Genomic DNA, 26673 nt, shown 5'->3' with positions numbered 1-26673 from the left:
CTTGTGCTCAGCTCTCTTGGATCACCTTTGTGTGCACTGCTGGGAAGCCACTTTTCTTCCATTCTGCCCGCATCTGGCTGGTGTTTTTGAACCCACGCACAGGACCTTAACTATGTCCGTATTAATTTCCATCTCATTAGACAGGGCAGGGCTGTTGTTTAGCTTCTCAAGGTATGTTTGGATTCTGATTCAGCCAACATCTTTGGTGTCCTCCTGAGTTGCATGTCGTCTGCGAATCTGATCAGCATGCTGCCTCTACCCTCACCCAAGTCACTGATAACACTGCTGAGCAGGAAGGAGGCGGCTGCGCTCTGTGGGCAAGCCTAGTGGACAGGGAGCATCGCCCCAGTGCCCTCCTGCTGCTCTTCCCAGACAGCGTAGCCATGGGCCGGACGTGTGCTGTCTCTGCAGTATTTTATGACAACTTTGAGACAAAAAGCAGGAAAGTGGGTCTGCCTTGCCTTGTTTTCCATCAGCGCCAACTGACTTCTGTGATCGTCACTTCCCTTTCTGAGTTTTCCCGGACTGTAGAATTCTGTCAGGGATCCATGTCAGGCTCACCAGTCTAAAGTTGGCAGAAATCTCCCTTTCCTCCCCTTCGCTGAAGTGGCCATTTTCCTGTCTTTGGAATCTTCCCATTTTCACCGAATTCTTAATATCAGCAGCAGCAAGCAAGCGGTGTCTGCTGTTAAGTTCATTCAAAGTAGAGATGTGATTCATTTAGACGAGGAGAATGAATTCATTTAGTGTGACTAGATGTTCTCTCACAATCTCTTCCCCTGACTTGAGTTTTAATTCCCTCATATCAGTGTCTGAGTCACCCTTTTCAGTCTGAAGATTTTTCTCCTTGATAGAAAACAGGAGTTCAGTCGTTCTTTCTCTCCATCCTCTGTTAACTGAGCACCTTTCACCCCAATATGGGCCTATTCCTTCTTGTTCTTATCGTTCCTAATCCAATTTTAAAAGCCTTTATTTTGGTCCTTAGTGTTTTTTGAAAAGCTCAGTGTATGCCAGGCCTCAGCCCTCCCGACCTCGTTCTTACAGGTCTGGGCACTCCTTGATGGTACCAGCTGGTTTTGTGTTGTCCCTGCCCTCTGAGATCTGATGCTCTGTGAAAGCTCCCGGTCAGCCACGCTGAGACCCTCCAGAGCAGGGATTCCCAGGGGTCTCACTCATAGAAGCAATGGTAAAAATGACCTCTGCATTCTTCAAATGATAGGTTTTCCTCCCCTAGAAGTTCTGATATGCCCCTATGAGGGATCTGTGTACCCCCCACAACCCCCTATGAGCAGTGAGCTGGGGGTGTCCTGAGCTTCAGGTTCATCAGGGCTGAGGACAACTTGCAAACCCTTTTTGCCATATCATTCATTCATTCATTCATTCATCATAGCAGCCATTCATGATTAGATTTCTCAGAAATTTGTTTTTTAAGACTCTTATTCCTCTTAAGCTGTCCCCTCCAGCTTGTAGCACAGTGGGTCTCAGAGGGGGGTGATTTTGTCCTCGAGGGAACATTTGGCAATAACTGGAGACATTTTTGGTTGCCATGACTGGGTGTGTGTGTATGTGGGCTGCTGGCACCTGGTGGGAAGAAGTCAGGGATGCTGACTAAACATCCTGCAGAGCACAGCACAGCCCCCACAGCAGACGGTTATCTGAAACAAAATGTCGGTAGTGCAAGGCAGAGAGGGCGTTGTAGAATAATGGTTTTCAGATGTGGTGTGCATCAAAATCACCAGAAGTGCTTGGTAAAAATTGAAGATTTCCTCTGGAGAATCTTAGTTCAGCTTGAGGCCCAAGAACCAGCATTTTTAATGAGTACACACAGGTGATTTTGACACAGGTGGTTCATGGACTACTGTTGGAGAAACACTGTCTTAGAGTCTTAGGTAAGAGCCAGAAATTCCTTGAAATGTTTCCTCCTGGCATGAAGGGTCCAAGTATTTTTCACGTATTGATCTTCCTTTCCTGAGTTCTCAGGAGCTCTTAGTCACATGGTTGCTTTCCCTTGGTGGCCAGACTTCCATCCAGCACCTTGTTTCTTGGGCGAGCCCTGGTTCTCATCCCTGTTTTCTAAAACCTAGGGACAAGATGAGCCATTCCTCAGATTGGTAAATGGTTGAGGCTCTAACTCCATTGCATCTGGCTCTTCCTTGGGCTGGGATCTGCTTAAGGAACACCAAATTAGTCATTTCTTGCAGCTTCCCAGGGAGTCTGCTGCTAGTTTCCCACACAATTCCTTATCTCATTCTTTCTCCTTTGGTCTAAAGCAGGTTGTGCTTTAGCATGTTTTTACTCCCATGCTGGGTGTCTCCAGAAAGGCATGCATCTTTTGGACGGGAGCTGCTGTCCCTCCACCTTCTAGTGAGAACTGTGGGAGAAGCCCATAGTCCTGGGACAATTGTTATTATGCTTAATTGGACACAATTGGTCATAAATATCCACGGTCATATGAGCCCCTTTGTATATTTCCAGTAGCCATTTCCCATCACATTGAACAGCATGTATTGCAAAGCATTTTAGGATGCAAGGCATTTTAGAGTATTCAAATGTTAAATGGAGGCTGCATAAGCCCTGTCATCTTCTCTAGATGAGAAATAGTGCTGGAGCTGGTAAAAGACCAGAGGACTATTTTCCCATCCTTGTGTTGCTTGAGTGAGACCTGGTGATTGCTCAGGTGCATTGACATTAAGTTTGTCTTTTTTTCTCTCTCTGGAAACCCACTCCCTGCCTTGCTTCATGCATTCATTCTTTCAGTTACATTATTCAATGAATGCCTCCCTGCTATTACCAGTGGTGTTGGCAGAGTGAGTGCTAGGACTTCATTGTCTGAGGTCAGAAATACCCCAAATGCCTTTAGTTTCCTGTCCTCTCCCACTCCTGTCGGTGTGGGGATGGAGATACCAGTTCAACTAAGAGTTGGTTCAGGTTGACCAGCCAAAGAAGCCTAATCCGTAGGGCCAGCTTGGGCTGGAGCACAGTGATAAGACCTCCCGGCAGCCCAGGCCACTTCCTTGGCCTCTGAAAGCCCTTCCCGGGCATCACTTCTGCATGGGTCTGGTGGCTCCCAGCAGCTCTCTGTGGCCCTGCCACTGTCTTACACCAGCATTCAGATGGCCATCCGTGGCTGACAGGTGCTGAGTGCCTATGTAACAGGCACTTACTCTCTAATCAGCACAAAGTTCCTGGAAAGCAGGCAGGATCCCTCCCATTGTGCAGATAAGAATTTGGGATCTCCCAGAGCATAAGTAACTTGCACAAGGCCACGCTGCTTAGTAAGTGATGGAAGTAGAATTTAAACCTGGGGCTGGCTGAGTTCAAAATCTTTGTTCATCCTCCACTGTTCGAGCTGTGATTTGTTTAGCTTTTTAAAGGGCAGGTCAGTGTTAGCCAGAAAGACATGTCTTCAGAAATAGAAATGTCCCACAGCCCAGGAGAGTCAGGATTATGTCCTGATTATTCTGGAGGCTTGGCCTGATCCTGTCCTCTCCAGACTGACTTTGCATCCTGCCTGTGTGATGTGCCTGTCTGGGGAGCACTTAGCTCCTCAGGACCTTCCCTCTCAAGGCAGCCTATGGAACTGAACTCTTCTGTTTGCCTTACCTGCTTCCTGTGTACCTAACACTAGGTATTTAAAAAATGTTTACCTGCAGCTTTGCCACCATGCTCAGGACCAATTAAAGAGCTAAAAGTGAAGTGGGACTTGAAAGAAACCTTAGGATCTCGAGTGGAGTTGTTGACTCAGAAAGAAAAAGTCACAGAGTCAAAGCTCAGAGAGCCAGTGCCAGTGTGTCACGGGTACAAGTCTGTGCTGGATGCGGAGACAGGACAGCATCGACAGGTGAGCCCAAATGGTATCCAGGGTGGCACAGGTGGACCAGTCCACTCAGGACACGCTGTGTTGTTGGGACCGCCCTCCAGAGACTTGCCATCACCTCAGGCAAATTGTCATCTTGCTCTCAGAATTGCTGTCATCTCCTATTTCCTGTCTCAGCGAATGGCCCATTTCCCTCCAAGTGATTCCCAGGCTTCCCAGCTATTTAAAAACTATTCACCCCTCTCCGTCCTACTGCCCCAGCCTTAATTCCAGCATCCACACCTGACCGGGGGTGTGGTCGCCTGACGGTCTCCTTGCTTTCAGTCCCAGCCCCAATAATCCAGGTTTCTCACTGCTACAGGCTGACCCTGCCATGCCCCTGCTCCAAAGCTTGTTCTCATCTTTACAGTCCTTCTCGGCCCTGGACATCTGGTCCCCCATCCCACCACTCCCCTCACACTTCTCCCCCTAGCTGAGCTGGACTGCTTATTCTTTGATGGACACGTGATGGGTGCTCCTTCGAGTCACTCTTCATTCTTGGGCTTTGTCTGAAATGTGTTTCCCTCACCCCATCCTGTATGTCACCTGGTCAACTCCTACTCCCTGTCAGGCTCAGCCCAGCCATTTCCTCCCCCAGGAAGCCTCTCTGGATCTATAGATGTAGCTCAGTGTTTCCTAAGCCCTGTGTTTGCTACTCTTTCTTGAGATTGGTTTGTGTCTTGCCCTAATTGGAGCTCTCAAGGTCAGGAAGTGATTCTTATTCACCTATCACAACTCCAGATATGCAGAATCCAGAGCAGGAAAAAGAAAGGGAGAGGGTACTCTGGAAAAGTACCCACCCCAGGGCAGGCTTGCAGGTCCTGGGAGAGCCCGATGGTGGTGCCTGGTTGCCCAGCAGCGGTGCTAGCCGCTGCCAGCCATGCTCAGAGGGAAGGGCTTCCTGCCTTCTCCTTAGCAGCCACCCAGGCCCTTCACCAGAAAGCTGAGGACCGGGAGGGGGTGTGTGTGAGGCCTGCAGCATGCAAGATGCAGGGTAGCACATGCACCCCACATTAGGCCCCCCCCCCTTGTTAATGCAGAGCACCAGCTGTGAGGGGAGGGCTTTGAATGGAGGGGTTCTGATTTTACAGTATTTTCATTAAAGACCTCCAGGGCTTCTAGCAGGGGCTCTTCTTGGCATTGTACTTTGTGCTGTTTTAAAGAAACCCAAATCATTCTACAGGTGTTGCAGTGTTCTTAGAGGCCTACATTCCCAGATTTTAGACTCAAATGTGGAGAGGTTATTTACCCAAGTTGCCCAGCTTGTGCAAGAGCTTCTGTGAAACAGTGTTCCATAAGTTAGTTTTTATTTGAAGTGAGCTGGGATATAAGACATTTATGCACTCTCACAGATTCTCCCTAAGGAATAATGCCCTGGAAACCTGTAGGATCCTGTGCTTTCTGCTGTTCTCCTAGGGGGAATAAAGGTGGTTTCATTGTCTTTTGTTAAAATGGTCAGAAGCAGCAAATATTTTGGTATGCTTTTGGCATCTAACAAGAACACCAGTTACTGGTAAAATAAAGAGCATGTTCCATAGAATCTGCTAATTCACTAGTGGTTGTTGGCCCACAGCTGTGACTTTGCCTAGTCTATAATAATAGTTGCTGTTTATTGACTATTACTGTTTGCCAGACACTGTGCTAAATACTCTATAAGTATTAGCTCACATAGCCTGCCACTTTGTAGATTAACATTTGTTGTGTGAATGCATGAGCAAATGAGAGTTCCCAGCAAACTTTGAGGGGATCCTGCTTTCTGACCAAGATTTTACCAACCCTGGTATCCAAAAGCAGAGTTTACTGATACCGTGATGGGGGAGTGCTTGGAAAGAGGCCCAGCGAGTTGAAGTGATACAAAAAGCAGTGGTCAGGTCTTTGGGAGTAGAGTTACCGGGAAGGTTATTTGAGTCTAGTGAGGAGAAAGTGAGCTAAGTTGCCCAAACTCCAGAGACATTTGCCTGTATGTGGGAACCCAGCATGAGGTAACAGTCACTGATTAGCCTGCCAGAGCTGTGACAGTGTTGTATTGTCATTTTTGCATTTTGTATTTTGGGACATTTTAAGTGTGGGGAGGTATAATTGTTAACGTTTTATGTTTTGTTGACAATGTTTTATTGGAAATGTCTCACTTTCCTCATGAACATGTGATTTTAAAAACATAAGCAGGACCTTTAAATGTGGTATGATTGTATTCTATGACTACCTTTCCCCTAGTGGACTGGAATGCATTTCATTGGAAAATGGGATTCAATTCACAGAAATTCACTTTGCAGCATACTCTAACAGAATAAATTTATTCTATTAAGGTAACCAGATCCTTTTTTCTTTTAGATTAGCTCTCAAATATGTAAACAACTGGAAGGAAGAATAAGAATTAGGGGGAAAGGCTGGAAAAAAACTGGATCAAGAAAATTTAAGGGGAAATCAGACAAATGAATCAATAGATTGAGGAATGTGAGCACAAAGAAGAAGTGGGTTGAAATGGAATCAGCGAGGCGTCAGAAGAGGCTTTGATAGAAGGGACATCCAGGTTATGAAGATTTTAATTCACTGGGCTATGAATTATCAGCTGCTGACTCGGAGAGCCTGAGGCCAAGAAAGCGTCTCTGCTGAAATAAGAAAAAAACTAGATAGACATGTGTGTATCTGCTTTTCAAAAAAGAACTTCAGGAAGGAAAAAACAGAGTCTGAAGAAATTGTTAACTAAATAGAGTGGGAATACAGGAGATGGAAAGAATAGGGAAGGGGAGGGACATCTGTGAATATACTTTATAATATGTACTTTGACTTTTGAACGATGTTAATATTTTACTTATTCAAAATTTAAGTCAGGAAAAATGGAATTAAAAAGAAAAAACCTTAAAGTTGAATACAAACAGAAATAAACGAACCTAACTATATATGAAATAGATAATGTAATAACAGACATGAAAAAATTAATTTACATGGACTTCTGGTCTGGGCAAGATGGCTAGACTCACCTATCCCTGTTCCTTCCCACTAAGTACTGCTGTAAACCCTGGAAACAATTCAGGAGGCAACCACAGGAGAACTCTGAAAGGTGTAGAGAGGAAGGTGAACTGACTAGGGACTCGGGACTGTAGGACTATCCCAGCAGCCCAGGTGTCTTATAAACCACCTCCCCCCACCCAGTAATGGAAAGCAACCCAGGCCTGGTGTCTCCTGATCCACAACCTAGCAGCAGAAGACAGCCCATGCAGGCTCATCACTCCACTACACTGAAAGGGTGTCCCACCATCAGTACGAGGTGCCCCTAGTGCCACCAGCAAGGGGGACTGTGTGGGAGCCCCACTGAGAACAGGCAGCCAGGGGGTGCACTCCTTGTTCCTGTGGGCCGGGGCTCCCTTCCCCGACCTAGAGACGCCAGGTGGCTAGGAAGCACTGGCAGAAGGAATCCTGCTACAACACACAGCCCTGCCTGAGAAGTACTTTTCTCCCACCTAGAGATACCAGGTCATCTGCCAGCACTAGCAGGGGACCTCCTGCCACAAGTGGCCAAGGAAGTGCTCTTCATCCCCTGTAGGTTGGAGACTCCCTTTCCCTACCTAGAGTCACTGGGACACCTGGCACTGGCAGGGGGTTCTCCATAGCAGCATTTGATAATTTGTTGTTAACAGACCGACCCTTAAAGAATGGTTAAAGGAGGATTTTTAGGCAAAAAAGGAAATGAGAAAAGAAGTAGTCTTGGCACATCAGTAAGAAAGAAAGAATGAGAGAAAAAAAATATGAGTAAAAACAATAGATAATCCTTCCGATGAATTTTTAAAATCATATTTGATGGTTGAAACAAGAAATATACACCATCTGTTTGGGGCTCAAGGTATGTAGCAGAAATATTCAAGACAAAGGTATTAAGAAGTGGGAGGGTAATGGGACCTAAATGAAAGAAAGGTTTCCATGCTTTACGAGGTAAAACATTGGTATCAATAGATTGCGAGTTCTGTATGCATGTCATAAGACCCGGAGCAACCACCGAGAAAATTATATGAACCAATATGCTAAAACACAGCTAATAAATCAACATGGAATCTAAGAAATATTCAGGTAACCTTCAAGAAGGTAAGAAAAGTGAAATAGAAAATGAGAAATTGGGAACAAACAGAAAACATACAATAAAATAGTAGATTTAAGTTCTAACCTGTCGATAATTAATCCTCAAAGTAAATGATCAAATATACAAATTAAAAGACAGAGATTGCCAGAGTGGATTTAAAACAAACATGACTCAATTATATGCTGTCTACAAGAAACTCACTTCAAATACAACATATTAGGTTGAAAGTAAAAAGATTGAACAACAAAGAGGTACTATGCAAATGTTATTCAAAAAAAGTAGGCATGACTATTTTAAAGGCAGATAAAGTACTTCAAAACAAAGAAAACTACTGGTGACAAAGAGGGACTTATATAATGACAAAAGGATCAGTCCACCAGAAGGCATAGCAGTCCTAAATGTGTATGCAGCAAATGTGTATGCAGGAAAAATACCAAATCCACAATTTTAGTTGGGGACTTCAACATCCCCTTGGCAGCAACCATTAGAACTATTAGACAGAAAATCAGCAAATATAAAAGATCTGAATGACACAATCAACTAACAGGATATAATTGACATATATAGAATACTCCATCTAACAACAGAAGAATATATATTTTTTCCAAGAACCCATGGAGCATGCACCAAGATAGATCATATCTTGGTCCATAAAGCGAACTTCTATAAATTTAAAAGTAGAGAAATTACCAAAATATGTGGGCTCCAGCAAAAGTGGGCTGCAAGGGACAGTTATAGCAGTAAATGCATACATTAGAAAAGAGAAAAAGTGTCAAATCAGAAATTTAGCTTCTATCTCAAGAAACTAGAAAAAGAAAAACAAAATAAACCCAAAGCTAGCAAAAGGAAGGAAATAATAAAGATAAGAACAGGAATCAATGAAATTGGATACAGAAAAATAGAGAAAATTAATGAAACAAAAAGCTGGTTCTTTGAAAAAAGTAATAAAATTGATAAGTCTCTGGCAAGACTGAGAAAGAAAAAAAAGAAGATATAAATCACCAATATTAACAGTGAAACTGGAACTATTACTACAGATCCTGCAGCCTTTGAAAGGATGGTAAGGTAGTACTAGAAACAACTTTATGCTCATAAATTCAACAGCACAGGAGAAATGGACGAATCCTTTGAAAACCACCAGCTTCCAAATCTCAACCAAGATGGATAGATGACCTGAATAGTACTATAACCATTTGTTTTGGTTTGCTAAAGGTGCCGAAATGCAATATACCAGAAATGGATTGACTTTATAGCATGGGGATTTATTAAGTTACAAGGTACAATTCTAAATGTCCAAAATTAAGGCATCAACAAGAGGATACCTTCTCTGTAGAAAGGTTGCTGGCATCCAGGGTTCCTCTGTCACATGGGAAGGTACAAAGCTGATGTCTGCTGGTCCTTCGCTCCTGATTCTTGTTACTTTCACCTTCTGATTCCAGTGGCTTTCTAAGCATTTGTGGGTTCTCTCTTAGCATCCCTGGTGTGTTTCTCTCTCTAAGCTCTCTCCAAATGTCTCTGCTTTTTATAAAGGACTCCAGTAAATATGAAGACCCTCCTTGAATGAGCTGGGTCACATCTCAATTGAAACAACCTAATCAAAAGATCTCACTAACAAATAGGTCTACATCCATGAGAATGGATTAAAACAGCATGGCCTCTTCTGGGGTACGTAACAGCTTTAAACAAACATACCTTTCAAGAAATTGACTTCACAATTTTAAAACTCCAGGAAATGAAGCCTCCAGGCCCAAATAGTTTCACTGGAGAATTTTACCAAACATTTAAGAAGATTTAAAACCAGTTTTACACACTTTCTCCCAGGAAATGGAAAAGGAGGGAATGTTTCCCAACATATTTTATGAGACCAATATTATCCTGGTACCAAAATCAGACAGAAACAGTACAAAAAAAAGAAACCTACAGAGAAACATCTCTCATGAACATAAAGCAGAAATTTTCAAGGAAATATTAGCACACCAAGTCTAGCAATGAATGAAAAGTTATATACCATGTGTGTATATACCATGTGTGTGTAAAGTGGGGCTTATTCTGAGTATTCAAGGCTGGTTCAGTATTTAGTAATCAATCAAGAGTTAATCCACCTTATCCATGAGCTGAAGAAGAAAACATCATATGATCCTATTAATTGATGCAGAAAAAATATTTGACAAAATCAACACCCATTCGTGACAAAACTCTCAGCACTTCAGGAGTAGAGGAGAACACCCTCAACTTGGTAAAGAACATGTGCAAAACAAATCCTACAGCTAATATCATTCCTAATGGTGAAATACTGAATACTTCCCCCTAAGATCAGGAACAAGGCAAGGATGCCTGCTCTCATCACTCTTTCAACATAGTACTATAAGTTCTAGCCACTGCAATAAGACAAGAAAAAGAAATAAAAGGCATACAGATTGGAATGGAAGAAGTAAAACTTCCTATTTGAAGATGACATGATCATCTATGTAAAAGAATATCAAGGAATTCACAACCAGTAAACTCCCAGAACTAATAAATGAGTTTAGCAAGACTGTGAGACACAAAATCAACATGTGAAAATCAATGGCATTGTGGTATTCTCAATTAACAGTAAACATCTGGAAACTGAACTTTAAAAAGAATATATCATTTACAATTGCTCCAAAGTAAATGAAATACCTAGGTATAAACCTAACGAGACATTAAAAAAATAAAAATATGTACAATGCTGATGAAAGAAATCAAATAAGACCTAAATAAATGGAGAGACATACCATGTTTTTGTATTGATGGGTTCGAGATAGTTAAGATACCAGTTCTCCCCAAATTAATCTATAGATTTAATGCAATATCTATAAAAATCCAGTGTGGTTTTTGGTAGATGTAGACAAGCTCATTCTAAAATTTATATGGAAAGGCACAGACCCTAGAATAGCTAAAATAATCTTGAAAAAAGAAGAAAAAAGTAGGAGGAGTCACCTTACTGATATTGAGGCTTACTATATAGCTACCATAATTGAGACAGTGTGAATTGGCAGAGGGAAAGACATGTTGATAGATGAACCCTAAATAGAGAATCTAGAAATAGTAGCGCATACAGATATCCCAACTGATTTTTTGCAGAGTCACAAAAGCAATTCAATGAAGGAAGAATAGCCTTTAAGCAAGTGGTTGAATGAAAATTTCTTATAAAACTAAGCAAGTGGGGCAGTTGGACATTCATAGTGGGGAAAAGTGAACTTCAAACCTGTCTACAAAAATTAACTCAAAATGGATCACAGAATTAAATGTTAAACTATAAAGTGTTAGACATAAACATAGGAGAAAAATCTTTGGGACCTAGGGCTAGACAAAGAATTCTTAGACTTGGCACCAAAAGCATGATCCATAAAAGAAAAAATTGATAAAATGGACTGCATCAAAATTAAAAACTTTCGTTCTGCATAAGACCCTGTGAAGAAAATGAAAAGACAAATACAAACTTGAAGACAGTATTTGCAAACCACATATTCAACAAAGGACTAGTATCTAGAATATATGAAGAACTCTCAAAATTCAACAGTAAGTAAGTAAATAAATAAATAAATAAATAACAACCCAATTGGAAAATTTCATGGAAGGGGATATACAGGTGGCAAATAAGCACATGAAAAGATGTTCAACATCATTAGCTATTAGAGCTATGCAAACTAAAACCAGAATGCAATTTTACTATGCGTCAGAATGGCTGAAATAAAATATAGTGACAGCACGAAATGCTGACATGGATGTGAATAAACAAACTGGATCACTCCTGCCATATTGGGGGGGGGGGTGTGAATGGTACAGCTACAGCTACTCTGGAAATACTTGGCAGTTTCTTATAAAACCAAACATGCATTTACCCATATGACCCAGCAATTGCACTTTTGGCATTGATCCTAGGGAAACGAAAACTCATGTTCACACAAAAACATACATTCATAGCAGATTTATTCAAAATAGCCCCAAACTGGAAACAACCCACATGTTCTTCAGCAGCTGAATCTTAAACTGTGGTACATCCATACCATAGAATAGTATTCAAAACAAAAAAGGAATGAATCATCTATACATTCAACAACTTGGATGAATCTCCAGGAAATTATGTTGAGTGATAAAAGCCAATTACATGTGTAATTCCATTTATATAATGTTCTTGAAATGACAAAATTATAGAGATGGAGAACAAATTCATGATTGCCAGCATTTAGGGAAGACAGAGATGGAGACAGAGAGAAGGTAGGTGTGGTTATCGAAAGGAAGCACAAGGGAACCTTGTGGGGATAACACTGTTCTATATCTTACACTGGTGGTGATTCCATTAATCTACACATGTGATAAAGTTGCAGAGAACTAAATATACACAAGCACAAATGAATGCAGGTAAATCTGGTGAAATCTGAATAAGCTCAGTGCATTACATCAGCATACATTTCCTGGCTGTGTTAATGTACTCTGGCTATGCAAGATGATAACACTGGACAAACTTTGTGAGAGATGCATGGGGCCTCTCTGTTTTATTTCTTACCACTGCCTGTGAATGTACAATTATCTCAAAATGAAAAGTTCTATTTAAAAATTAACTTAGGTAACTTTCAAATATAGTACCCTAACTATACATCCTCAAAGGAGTATACTGTAAGCAAGAAAAGAAATCATGAACTTTACTTATTGGGTCTATTTTCAGCAGCAGATTGGTTGCGGCAATTTCTTGACTTCTAAATGACTGTCCCCAACTAAAAGGAACCAGTGTTCCTTGAAAACTGGCTGGTTCCAAAGCTATGGCAGGAAGTGAACAAGGTGAGCCTGGAACATACTTTTTAGAAAGAAAATGTTCAAACAATGATAGGGCTCCCACTAGCCAAATTGGGAATATCTTGTTGGAGCATCAAAATGAATAATAATGGAAATGGATTATAACACATCGAAATTAAAAAAAAAAAAAATAGAATCCCAATCTATACTGTACTGGTCTGAAGCTGTTATGTACCCCAGAAAATACCATGTTCTTTTAATTCATCCCTGTGGGGGCAGACCTATTGTGGGTGGGACCTTTTGACTAGGTTGTTTCAACTGAGATGTGACCCCGCCCATTCAAGGTGGGTCTTAATCCTTTACTGGAGTCCTTTGTGAGAGGATAAAAAGCAGAGACATTTGGAGAGAGCTTAGAGAGAGAGAATGCCCTGGGAGAAATAACCAAGGATCCACAGGAGCTGAGAGAGGAAGCCATTGAAATCAGAATCCAGGTGAGAAGGACCAGCAGACTTCACCATGTGCCTTCCTGTGTGACAGAGGAGCCCCGGATGCCAGCAGCCTTTCCTCAGAGAGGGTATCTACCTCTTGATACCTTAATTTGGACATTTTCATGGCCTTAGAACTGTAAAATTGTAACTTATAAGTCCCCATTGAAAAACCCATTTCTGGTATATTGCATTCCGGCAGCTTTAGCAAACTGAAACTTACACTGATATAAAAATAAATAGAAATAACAGCAGGGTATGAAAAGGAAAACATTTTACTGACGCATGCCAATTACTAAAATGTAGCAAGCAGGATAAGGAATCACTGTTTTGCAGCTATCATAACAGTGTAAAACTATTAAATGAAAGAATGTTGGGAAATAAGGATAGTCACACAGTCTTGTAGCATCATTCCTCAGGTTGCTTATTACTTACAGAGGGAAAAGGGCATGGCTGTATTTATCTATCCTGCATAATAGACACCTCAAAAATTAGTGCTGTAGGACAATCACATTATTCTGATGCTGGATTCTGGGAGTCAGGAATTGCGACAGGGCACAGCAGGAACAGCTCGTCTCTGCTTCACAATGTGTTGGACCTCATCTGGGAAGACAAAGGTTGAGGGTGACTTGATGGTCGGGATCTTAAATCGTCTGGAACTGTGTTCACTCAGGTGTCTGGCAGTTGGTGCTGGAAGTCGGCTGAGACCTCTGCTCAGCTATTGTCCAGAGCACTGACATATGGCTGCGGTATGGGCTCTTTTAGGCTGCCTTACAGTGTGGTGGCTACGGTCCGTGAGCAGGTTCTCAAGAGAGCAAGGTAGAAGCTTGAAGGCAGAAGGCATTTTTATTATCTAGCCTTGGACGCCACACAATGTCACTTGTACCACATGGCACTGGGGTTAAAGCAGTCATGAAGTTCCACCAAGGTGGAAGGATGAAAGAGAGAGAGACCTCACCACATGATGGAAGAGCGGCAAGGTCATGAGTAAAAAGGCATGTGGAACAGGAGAGATGGCTGCAGCCTTCTCTGGAAAATACTTGCATGTTACAGTGGAGAAGTCTAGTGGTCACATGCCAATAGCCAGTAGCGGGACAGATTAGCTTCATGCTCTCCTTGATGTGATAAGGGCGCTAAATCACCTGTAACATTTTTCTAACAAACATTTTTAACCTGAATCTAACCATGAGGAAACAGTCAATTCAAATCCAAATTGAGGAATATTCTCCAACACAACTGGCCTAGACTCTCCAAAATTTCAACATCGTGAAAAGCCAAAAAATGGGAACTGTTTAGATTAAAGGACAATAAAGAGATATGTCAACTAAATACAATGCATGACCTTTATTGGATTCTGGATTGGGAGTGGCTGGTCATTATCGGGACAATTGGAAAAGATTGAATATAGATTATATATTACATAAGAATATTCTAGTGATGTTACATTTCCTGAGAATATATAGGACAATATCCTTGTTCTTGAGAGATATAACTAAAATATTTAGGGGTGAAGTGTCATGATGATTGCAAATAACTCTTCTGCCAAAATTTGTGTGTGTGTGTGTGTGTGTGTGAGAGAGAGAGAGAGAGGAGGAGGAGGGAGGGAGAGAATGGCAAAATGCCAACAAGTGATGACTCTAGGTCAAGCATATACAGACATTTATTATACTATTCTGCTAGTTTTGTAGCTTTAATAAAAACATAGGGAATTGTCCCCCTAAGGAGCAGAGGTTAAGAATTCTGGGAGGTTGGAAAGAACCAAAATGATGTAAAGGTAGGGACAAGCAGCCTCTGCGGTGCTATTCGGTCCAGGAGATGCCATCCACATGTAACAGTGAACTAGATGTTGCACTTTGGAGTCAGAGGGAGAAAGTCAATGTGGGCCAACTGATAGTTCCCCTTTCTACAGGGAAATTCATAGATGGCAAATGGCCAAATTGCACATCACCTGTTTTGTAGAAACCAAGACTCGAGGTGAGGGGGTGAGGTGACATGGGGAAAATGTCCCTAGGAGCCCTTAGCACTCCCACAGTGCAACATTTGGAGGTGGCTCTACCTGGAGGCCCAGAGGAAAGTGTACCCCTCAATACCAGAGAGTGCAGCACTGAGCACATCCAGTGAAGACTGAGGATCTGAGGGGAGCCCACTCACACTATTTCGTGGGAATATTCCGGGCCTAGAGAGATTGGTCATTTAAGAATGACATGAGTAAAAATGAAAATTTAAAAATCCAGCAAGGGGCAGATAAAAATTACTCAACATCAAAGAGAAGAAGCGTAGTATTCTACGTAAAAACAGCAGACTTTTTAAGTTTTTAGGTTTTCCTGGAAGAAACTCTGTATTCAAAAAAAGAATTTATGAACTATTTCTTGAAATAATTTCATGAAAAGTCAAAGGAGGCTGATAGATGTGCAGGACCACAGTTTGGATTGAACATACAGAAGAAATCCTGAAACAAGAGGGATGAAAGCAATCATCAAAGATAATGATCGAAGGAAATTTATCTGCGCCAAAGAGATGCCTAAAGTGACAGATTGAAAGAGCTCGTTAAATGTCAGGCACCATTAATGGCCAGACACCAATTCCTATGCAGGTCATGGTGAAATGGTTAAAATGTGTGGAGCTGAATCACTGACCAGGTCACTGAACTTCAAACTGGGGGCCACAGAGCCCTGGGCACTCTGGAGCAGGTGTGCAAGTGCCAGCCCTTCCCGTCATGAGAGTACCTGGGACAGCGTACCCTCTCATTGGTGGAGTTCCACCAGCAGCTAAGAAGTAAATGAAATTTATTCTCTAGTTTTGGAGGAGGAACGGAGGCATGGAGAGGATTAATGAGTCACACAGAATCCCCTAAAAGGCCCCCATGTGCAGCTGGGTGGGCTGCACTCGGACTTCTGCCTGCAGAGCTCCAATCTCTCTACTGTTCCAAATGTCGAACAAAGGCTGTAAATGTCGATACTACCGGCTTCGGTTCTGCACCCACTTCTGAAGTATCAAACACTGTAGATGCATTCTTCTGTTTGCTGTTTCCCTTTACTCCCAACACTTGTTCATTGAGCAGCAATTTAGTAAGCAGCTGTTATGTGCCAACTGGGAAGAATTCCTTAGTGATACCTTGTCACCGATTAGAATGGCTTCCATCTATCATGTAAGGTCTCATGCTAGATTCTTTCCAAGCCTTCGCTGATTTAAGCCTCATGAACCCTCCAAGACATGTTGAGTGTCCTTCCTGTGATGTAGGGGAGGTTCTTTCTGGGCCACTCATGCTCTGGTCTCATCTCTCTGACTACCGGCTAGCCTGGTAAGGGTGGCAGTCCACAGTGGTTGCCCAGAGAGACTGACCCTTCCACCTGGGGGTAGTATCAACAGCTTTGACCTCATTTGCTTTTGAGACACAGAGAGCTAAGCACTGAGTCCTATGTGGGACTGGCCATGCTTGGCCAAAAACCTTCCCTCTGTTTCTCTGAATTTATTTATATTCCTTTGAAGTAGAACTTGGGAGGTTTGAGTCACAAGTGTTCTACCCCTTTGTTTCCTCTCTCCTACTCGGGGATTAAGTATATACCATATACCACATTTTATCCTACCGAGACATTTCTGTGGGTTAACCACGAAGGCAGGTGACTGTACTGTCTGCATTAGGCAGGTTCATAATTCTTTAGCAAAGGACTTAGTGGCCAAGTAATTTTGACCTAGTCAGCCTCTCTGAGTCTTTTCTCATCTGCAGTGTGGGACAGTACCCAACCTCAGACAAGGAGGACTATTTCAGACCCTGCCTCTGAGTGCACTTAGCACTGTGCCTGGCCTTACCTGATGGACAGATTTGGCAACTTAAGAATATAGGATGTTTGGTTAAATTTGCATTTCAGATAAGCAACAAATTACCTTTTAGTATAAATTTGTCCCATGCAAATTTAACAGAGTCCTGCCTTTTATCTGGCAACCCTGCTCCATGAGGTGTTTGTTCATTCTTACAATGTCTCAGTGAGAGTTGTAGGCCAGATTTGACACCCCTGGATCGCCCACGTGCCAGATAAGAGCTACGCCCAGCACCAGCCTCCTAAATGAGTTCTCTCTCCCTTAACCCACATTGCCTACTGGAAACTTCTGGTTTCTTGTTGGGAGAATCATTTAGTCTTCACACCTTTGTGAGGTGCAGCTGTTGTTCGTATTCAACAGATGAGGAGCCTGAGGCTCAGAGGTGCAGTAACCTGCCCGCAGTCAACACAGGGAGGAAGCAGCATGGTCAGGGCTTGCATCCAGGTCTCCTCGATGCCCCAGCTGTGTTGCTCAACATCCCTTCCAGCAGCATGAGGCCCCACAACCACAGTCCTTTGGGTGCCTGGAAGGGCTGCACCCTCGGAGGTGCGACAGACTCCTCTAGTAACTCTCTGCAGGGGATGAAACACACATCTGGTACCAGTTAACTAGATCTCTAGGGCAGAGTTAGGTCTGGTGGTTGATGCTACAAGCAGGCAGAGTTTGGGTCAACTGGTCTCTGTCCAGTATGGATGCAGCCCTGTGGGTGGAAGACCAACATCTGTCCTGTCCCACTCCACTGCTTCAGGCACTTTACTTTTTCCTACTCAATTCCTCTGATGGCCCTGCGGAGAGGAGATTGTTTCTCCCACTTCACAGATGCAGGAGCCAAGGCTTAGTGGCAAGCCAGAATTTGAACTAGGCATGTCTAACTCCAGTCATTCCTAAAGTTTCCTTAAGTTTGCCTCCCTAGGGGAGAAAGTGCCATTTCCTGTGAATACAGCTTGTTTGAACTGATGCAGATTTGCTCCCTGACCATGTTCATTTGTGCATTTTGCAGAACAGCTGACCTGTTTGAGAGGGCATGGTCTGTGGCTGGCAAACTGCGTGTTTCTCCATATGAAGTTAATGGGGATCAGACCAGTGAATGTGGCCCTGCCTGCTGGGCTCTGATGCACTTTTTAACTGTCCTTGCAGGTCTCCCAGGCTCTCAGGTTGATGTGCCTTAGGGAGATCTCCCCTGAGACCCCTGACACAGCCCCCAACACCTTTCGCTTCCTGCCTCTGTCAGGCCCTTGGGTTTCCCCTGACAGGCCTTAGTGGTCTGCCTCTGTCCCCTGCTTCCCCACAGGACCCTGCACTGAGTCCTCTTTGAGTGGGGCTTCTCCTGGTCACACACTCCTAGCTCCCTGCCTCAGCCCTGCATCAAGCTCAGCCCAGTGCATATCGGCAGACTTGAATGATGTTTGCTCTCACTCATGTGCATTTGTGTGTCCTGACTCCACCAAACTACATGTTAAAAAGTTTTTAGGTATCTCCTTTCTTGTCTTATGTCTTCCAAAGAGCTAAATGCCCCCAAATAAGTGTTTATTGACAGAGAAGATAAGTATAGTACGTTGGTTTCCTAGGGCTGCTTTAACAAAGTACTGCAAGCTGGGTGGCTTGAGACAACAGAAATCCATTGTCCTACAAGTCTGGAGGCTAGAAGTCTGCAATCAACATGTTGGCAGGGCCATGCTCCCTCTGAAGACTCTAGAGAAGGGTCCTTCCTTGCCTCTTCCAGCTTCTGGTGGCCCCAGGCATGCTTTGGCTTGTGGCAGCATCACTCTGATCTCTACCCCTGTCTTCACATGGCCTTCCCCTCTTCTCCCTGTGTGTCTCTGTGTTCATGTGCTTTTCTACTTTCTGTGGCTGTGTCTCTTCTCCCCTTCTTATAATCATGCCAATTATGTTGTATTAAGAACCCACCCTACTCATGTAAAATCATCTTAACTAACCCTATCTGCAGTGACCCTATTTCCAAATAAGGTCCCATTCACAGGTATTGGGGGTTAGAACTTAATATCTCTTTGGGACACAGTTTAGCCCCCTAACAGGGAGGAAATGGGCTTTGGCTAGCCTGAAAGACTGAGCATATATCCGTCTATGTGGTAGGCAAAAAAGGTCTACCCCTAATCCCTCAAATCTGTGAGTGTGTTAATATGTGACTGTGTTACTTTACATAGCAAAGAGGAATTAAGTTTGCAGATGGAATTATCCTGGATTATCTGAGTTGGTCCATTGTAGTCAAAAGAGCCCTTAAAAACGAAAGAGGGAGGCAGAAGAGTTGGTTGGAGAGTTGTGATGTGAGAAGGACTGAACCTGCCATTGTTGGCTTTGAAGATTGAGGGAGGGGGAGGGATCATGAGCCAAAGAAAGTGGCAGTTTCTAGAAGCTGGAAAAGGCAAGGAAAGAGCTTCTACCTTAGAGCCTCCATTTGCGTTGCCTTAAGGCACCAACCTTGAAGTAATTTGTTACAGCAGCAGTGGAGAACAGAGACAGTCTAAAAGAAGAGTACAGAAGGATGGTGAGGAGGAGGAAAGAAGCCAAGGGCTGAGAAGGCTGATAGGTCTGATCCCCATTAACCTAGCATTGACAAAACCTCCTTCCCTCTGCTACAGTCCACACTACTTTCTATAAGCTGGACCACCAAAGACCCAAGGGTGGGAATGCATATGGGCAGCCCAGCTGGAGGTATAGAATTATTCAAGGCTCAGGAAACAGAAGGAAGCATAAAATAGTGGGATTTGGCAGTGTGAGAGCCTGAGTGGGAGGTCTCGAATGATAGGCAGAGGAATTTGATGAGAGGAGACAGACAAAAATCAAACAGATAAGAGGAAACCAGCACAGCTTTTTGGAATGCCCTCTGCAGTCATTTCTTATTACCTACCTTCCACATGCCCAGCACTGGGCCCAGGGTCCCCAAGAGGACCTGGTGGGGGGCGGGGGCAGTAATTGTTGAGGTGGTAAGAGCCATGGCAGAGGCCTCAGGACTTAAGATGATGGGACGACCTTTTTGTCCATTTCTCAACAAGAAGGAGATCAAGGAAAGAAAAAAAAAGCCAACTTCATTGTTGTTGCCTTTGGGTGATATCTGTAACATTGAAGCATGAAAAAATGAGGACAGGAGTGGACGGAGGAGGGCTCAGCCAGTGAGAGGTGAGTGCTGTCCCCTGCGAATCCCAGGAAAGCCGCCGGATCGAAGGCTTCACCAGAGGCAGGCATGGAGCAAAGGGGCCAACCCATCCCCAGTAACCACTCAACTCCAGCCCCAGCTGGCTTGATCTCCAGAGAGGCTCAACCATGTGGTTTGGAGCTTGGGGCCTGGATTGACAGGGGGAGATGAAGTTGGCATTTTGAATGGCGAGCACCTCGTCCTGACCCCACCCAGCTCCTGTCCTTCAGGCAGTCAGAGAATCCTTCTAAACTGAAGACCCCTGAGAAGAGACCCAAGGGAACTGGTATTTGAAGACCATCAGCGAAGGACTGAAAATAAAAAGGAAAGGAAGCTAGAAGATCATGGAACAATACCTCCAAAAATCCAAATATTCTTTTCAATCTAAGATCCTCTCAGTCAAATTGTTAATTGAGTGTGAGGGTAAAGGCATTTTTCAGATACACAAAATCTCAAAAAATTGTACCACTCTACCCTTTTTCAGGAGGCTACAAGAGCATGTTTCTTCCAAACAAGGGTGCCAACCAAGAAAAAGGAAAATGTGGGATCCAGGAAAAGACGGAGAGAGTTCCGAGTGGCAGGCTCGAGCCCAGACCGTCAGTTATGCCTGGAGCAGGGGGTCTGAAGGCTCCAGAGAGAAAATGAACAGTTGATCCTGCTGTGAGATGAGATGGAGAGACCTTTAAGAGAGTGTAAGAATCAGAGAGAAATAGGAAGAAGATGAAGCAATCTTTAAAATACAGGAATTATTTATTTCGGGAGCAAGGAAAAATGTTCAGGGAAGGACATATAATTTTGGCACACCACATGGCTCAGCAGCCGACAGAATTTCCATAGTCACAATAATGAAAAGAACATGGATTTATGAGAAATGCGTAACAAGACTTCCATGGGAAGAGGCATGAGAGTTAACCCCTCATTGCCCATCATAAGAAATCAGTCAGTAATCTCTAAAGTTGTTGGATCATGAGATAGCTGTAAAAACGTGTCATGTAGACACACAGATACCTTCCAGAGGAAACATGAAGAGCATGGAAAAGGCATTTCTCCTGGAAAAGGGGTGGGTGTTGGGAGAGGTGGGCCTGGGCATCGCTGTTTGTCATTGCCTTCTAGCACTTACTGACAGTTTTAAACTCTGTGCGTGCATGTATTTCTATGATTAAAATAAAAACTCATTACATTTTTTAATAGGTAAGTGTCACAGTAGAAAGAATAAGGTGGGGTGGGAGCCCATGGGGAACCCTTAAGCCCTCCTGAAGGACAGGGGATTCAGGGATAGCCTTCTGGGAGAGGCGTCCGGGAGCAGAGGCTCAAAGATGAATTTCTTCTAGAGTGGAGATAAAGAAGGGGCTGGAAAGATAGGCCAAGCAAAAGGGCCGGCAAGTGCAAAGGCCTAGAGGGGAACTTCAGGAGGGTTGGGAGGTAGGCATGACAGCAAAGATGAGGCTGGAGTGGGTGACATAGCCTTGGGGAGGTGGAGCTGGGCTGTGAAGAAGGAAAGGCATCAGAGAAGCAGGCGAAGGTCTAGAGGAGGCTGAGTGAGTGAGCGACCTGTGGGGGCCGATGGAGGGCCATGGAGCTGGACCCAGAGAAGGCCAAGGCGGTGTGTGGCCTGGCTGTGTCTCCCATCTGCTGTGGCCCATGGCTGTTAAACTCCCTGTACGACGCAGCCCGTTTGCTTCTCTTCACTGGGCTGTTGCCCTCCCACTGTCTCTTCAGATCCTGGGGGCTCCAGTGAGTCAGGATCTGCCATCCCTTTGATGGCAGCCTGCTCCTCTCCTGCACTCAGCTGGGTAAGCTGCCCAAGGTGTCACGAGCTGCCTGGCCTGAGAGCCTAAACACTACAGGAGAGCTTGCCAAGAGACGCGTTCCCTTTTGAAATGGGTGCCGTGGGTACCTAGGCAGTGGCTAACAGCCAACGTGGCCAACTTCCGGGGCACAGAAAGTGTCGGTTTCCCCCACTGCCAGATAGGTACAGGGCTACATCTACAGCTCATGTCTAACAAGAACTGGCTGGGTCAAAAAAGTGGGAGAGGGAGGACAGGATGATTTCAGGACAGGTTGGTGGGGAGTTGAAGGAGGCAGGGAAACCCAGGCAATCCTGATGGGTTGGGATGGTATAGGGGAGCCGGCGAGGCTGTCAGGCCCTTCTGGGCTTGTCCTGTGAGTTGGACAGCTCAAGAGCAGACGGGCAGCCCTGGGAAGGCTCCTCCATCTGCTTCTGCCATTCTCTTCTCAGAGCCAGGAGTGGGGGCAAGAAGGAGTGGTCGGGGGTTCTGAGGCCATCCAACAGCTTTTGGCTGCTGCTGACCTCTCGCGAGAGTGTCATTTCCTTCCAGCCCAGCCCCACGGTGGGGACTCACAGCAGCCCCCTGTGTGCCAGCTTCTGAATCTCTTGCCACCTCTCAAAAAGCTCACTCTCTCTTAATTCTCATCAGGGCCACCTGTAAAGATCAGTTGCTTTACACTTCTGATGCCTTCTTATAAAGAGCAGGTATTTTGGTGGACTTCAGGACCATGTGTGGATCAGACACCCGCTGCAGCTCTCCTTCCTGCTGTCCCTGGCCCCTCTTGGCCTGCTGCATCTCGGAGGCTGCTTGCTGAGCCCCAACCCTCATAGCAACGATGCTGCAGTAGTTGAGACTAGGGTTCTGTCTGGCACACCCAGACTTAAATCCCTAGGGACTCACACAGGGGAGAGAGGCCTGGGTAAAGAAATAGTTCTGCCTGGAGAGAGATCCAGTGCCCTAGCTCCTGACAAAAGTCCCCAGACTGAGGTGACAGGGCACCCAAAGGCTCACCCAACGGGAAGCGGCGAGTTGGTGAAGCTGAGAATTTCCATTTATCCACCTTCTCTAGTTGTGTACCAGACTGTGTGCTGGGAGCTGAATTGAGTAAGATCCAGAACCTGCCTGCTCTGGTTGGCCACTCAGAGTAGGGAGTGGGGTGCACTGGATTCATAGCAAGCCCAGTGAAATTGAGACGTGCGCTGATAGGAGCAATCCAGGAAGGCTTCCTGGAGGAGATGCTTAACCTGAGAGACAGCTCACATTCATCCTTCTGTGGATTTTTCTCCAGACATATTTATTGATTTAATAGCTTTTAATATTTTAAAAATAATATCTGATATTTAAGTGCTATTTAATATTATTTTTAAATAAATTTTATATTTTATTTAAATGTATATTCCCCTACTTTTATGTAAATACGAGCATACCATAAGTGATATTTTATAACCAGATATTTTGACTTCGTAATATATCAAGGACATCTTTCCTTGACAGTATACAATGATCTGTCTCACTTGTTAAAAATCTGCATAGTATTTTATTCTGTGAATGTACCCTAGTTTTTTAACTACTCTTCTACTGATAGACACCAGTTTTTTGTTTTTTGTTTTTTTGCTGTTATAAAAAAACACTGTATGGAAAATCCTTTCATAAATATCTCTGAATACTTTTCTATTTCCTTATAAGATGTGCTCATTAAAAATGCTGATGCATATTGCCAAGTTGCCCTCTGGAAAGGTCGCCTCCATTCTCACCCTACCTAATGGGGAGTAAGAGCGCCTGCACTGGGCCATAGCAGTCCTGTGATCTTTGCCAGTCATAGGCTAAACACAGCTAGTGTTTCATTTGCTTTTTTTGGATTAATAGTGAGGCTGAGAGTCTGCTCCTAAGTTTCCTGGTCATTTGTTTGTGAGGTAGGTTCTGAAGGCAGCAAATCTGGGTTTGGGGGAGGCGTGTGGCAGTAGGCATCCAGGAAGAAGGAGCAGCCCAGGCAGCAGTGGGGAGGTAGGAACTAGTGTGATACCTTCTGGAAGGGTTGTTGCTCTGATTCTGATGGGGTGTGGGGTGCCCGAGGGGAAGGGTAGAACATAAGGCTAGACCTTAGCCAGATCACAGAGGCCTTTGAGTGTAACTTGGTGGTGGATTTTGGAGCACCCTGGATCTGGCGTTCTTTCTGCTTCTCGCTTCCCTGGGCGCCCTTCTTACTCTTAGTTGGCTGCCAGCCTGCCCCTGCAGGGGAAGTAGGCACCTGCCTGACGGTGAGACCTGACAGCCTTCCCCTGGGCTCTCTCTCAGTGCTCCCCAGAGCCTGCACTCCCCACCAGGATGTCTTCAGGTGGAAGGAAGGGAGCTGAAATGGCTGATGCTCCCAAACCAGGGGGCAGTGCAGTATAGCTGCTCCGTGTCAGCCCTGCCCGTTACTGGCTATAGTGATTTGTCTATGGAGAAGGGGTGGGAGCCTGGAGGGGGACATTTAATTTCTCTGAGCCTTAAATTCATACATGGAGATGGCTACTTCCTGGAGTTGTTGTCAGGATGGAATAAGAGCCTATTGCAGAATGCTTTATAGGCAGGGGAGGACTGTGGATATTCTAGTTGTGGTGCTGTTGGTGAAAGTCTTGATACTTCGCCTTGGAGGCTCAGCCGTCAGCTCTGATCCTCAGAGTTCCTGCACCTCTAGAATTTGTTTTTTCAGATGCTTATGAATTCATTTCTTTTACAAATCCACTGTTGATAACAATGATCACGAGAGCTGCAATTCATTTAATACTCCCTATTGGCAGACCCTGTATTAGTCACTGTTCTAGTTTGCTAATGCTGCCAGAATGCAAAACACCAGAAATGGATTGGCTTTTATAAAAGAGGTTTTATTTGGTTACATAGTGACAGTCTTAAGGCCATAAAGTATTCATCAACAAAGGGTACCTTCACTGGAGAAAGGCCATTGGCATCCGGAAAACCTCTGTTAGCCAGAAAGGCATGTGGCTGGCATCTGCTTGCTCCCAGGTAGTGTTACAAAATGGCTTTCTCCAAAATGTCTGCATCAGCTTCCAATGGCTGTCTTTAAAATGTCTGTCTCAGCTCCAGCTAGCTGTGAGCTCCTTCTGTCTAAGCTTATATAGTGCTCCAGTAAACTAAACAAGGCCCATGCTGATTGGGTGGGGCCACAACTCAATTGAAATTATCTAATCAGAGTTGTCACCTACAGTCGGGTGGGTCACATCTCCATGGACCCTGAACCAGTAGGTTCCAACCCAATCCACACTAATACGTCTGCCCCCACAAGAATGCATTAAAGAATATGGCTTTTTCTGGGGGATATAAATATACAAACTGGCACAGGCACATACCAGAAATTATCTTACTTAATCCTCGTTTTATAGAAGAGCAACTTGAACCTTAGCAAGGCAGCATTGCATGCCCAAGATGGCAGCCAGGGTTTCTAGAAGAGCCAGGGTTAGTCTAATCACACTGGCTGCTGTCTTTGAGGAGGCATTTTCCACTCTGCTTGTACAGACAGCTCCTCGACTCGGGGAAGCTGATACTAGTGATGCTGTGCCGTGTGCCATGCGCCGTGTGCCATGCGCTGTGTGAACAAGTGCTGGTGATGAGGGTCTTCAAATGGTGCTCTCATAAGCCTCTCAGACTGATGGCCATCACCTGTGGTCCTTGTGGCCTTGGTTCCTTTCTTTGACCAAACAGATAGAATGTCAGCCAGGCCCAGCACAGCTATGGGCTGGAGTTTCCTAACTCCAAGCCTGTTTGGTTGCATATTAGCTTTCTCTACACATGTTGAGCTGTATTTGTGAATATGAAAATTGAACCTTTTATAAAATACCTTTTTAAAAAAAACCCCAAACATTAGGCTTATGTTAAAACCTGTGTAGGTTTTTTCAGTGCCTGTGACATTTCCTGTTTGCATTTGCACAGCTCAGAGAGCAAATATACACTGATGGGTTAAAGATTTATTTTTCTCTTCTGTTCTCATTTCTGGAGTTTACGTCTTAGCTCATCAGGGCATTCGGTTTTTAGAAGGAACAAAATACTTATTTGAATTTGTTACATTCTTTGTATCAAGTTTAAGAAAATAATTCTTTGGTGGAGAAAAGCACAGGCAGACATTAGGATAAGGCAAAACTGAATTTGAATCCCAGCTTACTATCTCTGAGCCTCACTTTCTCAGTCTGTAAAATGCATTGCTGTAAGAATTTTAAAAAGACAGACTACATAAAGCCCTTTTGGAGCTAGCATGTGTTAAGTCCTCATAATTCTGCTGTAGACTAGGTAGCAAAGAAAGAAAGAAAGCTTTTCTTGGAGAGTCTTCTACAATTTTTAGTGAACATTTAGCCATACCTTTTATGTACTTAATATTGAATTGTGCCAATTAGTAATCTTTGCAGTAAAAGAAGGAATTGTTAACTTAGGCAGTAACTTATATTACAGATACGTTAGGCTGTATTATCCCCACAAATCCAGCCATCCACTAACATTTTGAAACTGTTCTAAAATTACAAAGTGGAATTCATAGGAATTGACAAACCATGAAGAAAATTCATCTGTGTGAAGGGAAAGAGAAACAAAGGAAGATTTGATGTTTTTCACAGAGAAATGATAGGAATTGAACTTTTCAAATCATTTTGGATCCATGAAAGAAATGGGTGCAGAAACAGATAATTACAAAGTTTGAATTACAAAGTTTGGTTTAGCTGTTTTTCTTCCCCTCCCCTGCCTCTTTT

General features: G+C 44.0%; 1 protein-coding gene across 2 annotated transcripts in view; it reads left to right on the top strand.

The window, feature by feature from the left end:
• The window catches only part of CHCHD6 (coiled-coil-helix-coiled-coil-helix domain containing 6), a 311755-nt gene that overhangs the window by 162315 nt on the left and 122767 nt on the right, over nucleotides 1-26673 (top strand). The gene's annotated exons all lie outside the window — the stretch shown is intronic.

Source organism: Choloepus didactylus, chromosome 1 (assembly GCF_015220235.1).
Source record: "Choloepus didactylus isolate mChoDid1 chromosome 1, mChoDid1.pri, whole genome shotgun sequence".
Classification (NCBI taxonomy): Eukaryota; Metazoa; Chordata; class Mammalia; order Pilosa; family Megalonychidae; genus Choloepus; species Choloepus didactylus.
This window is presented reverse-complemented; position numbering and strand designations above follow the sequence as displayed.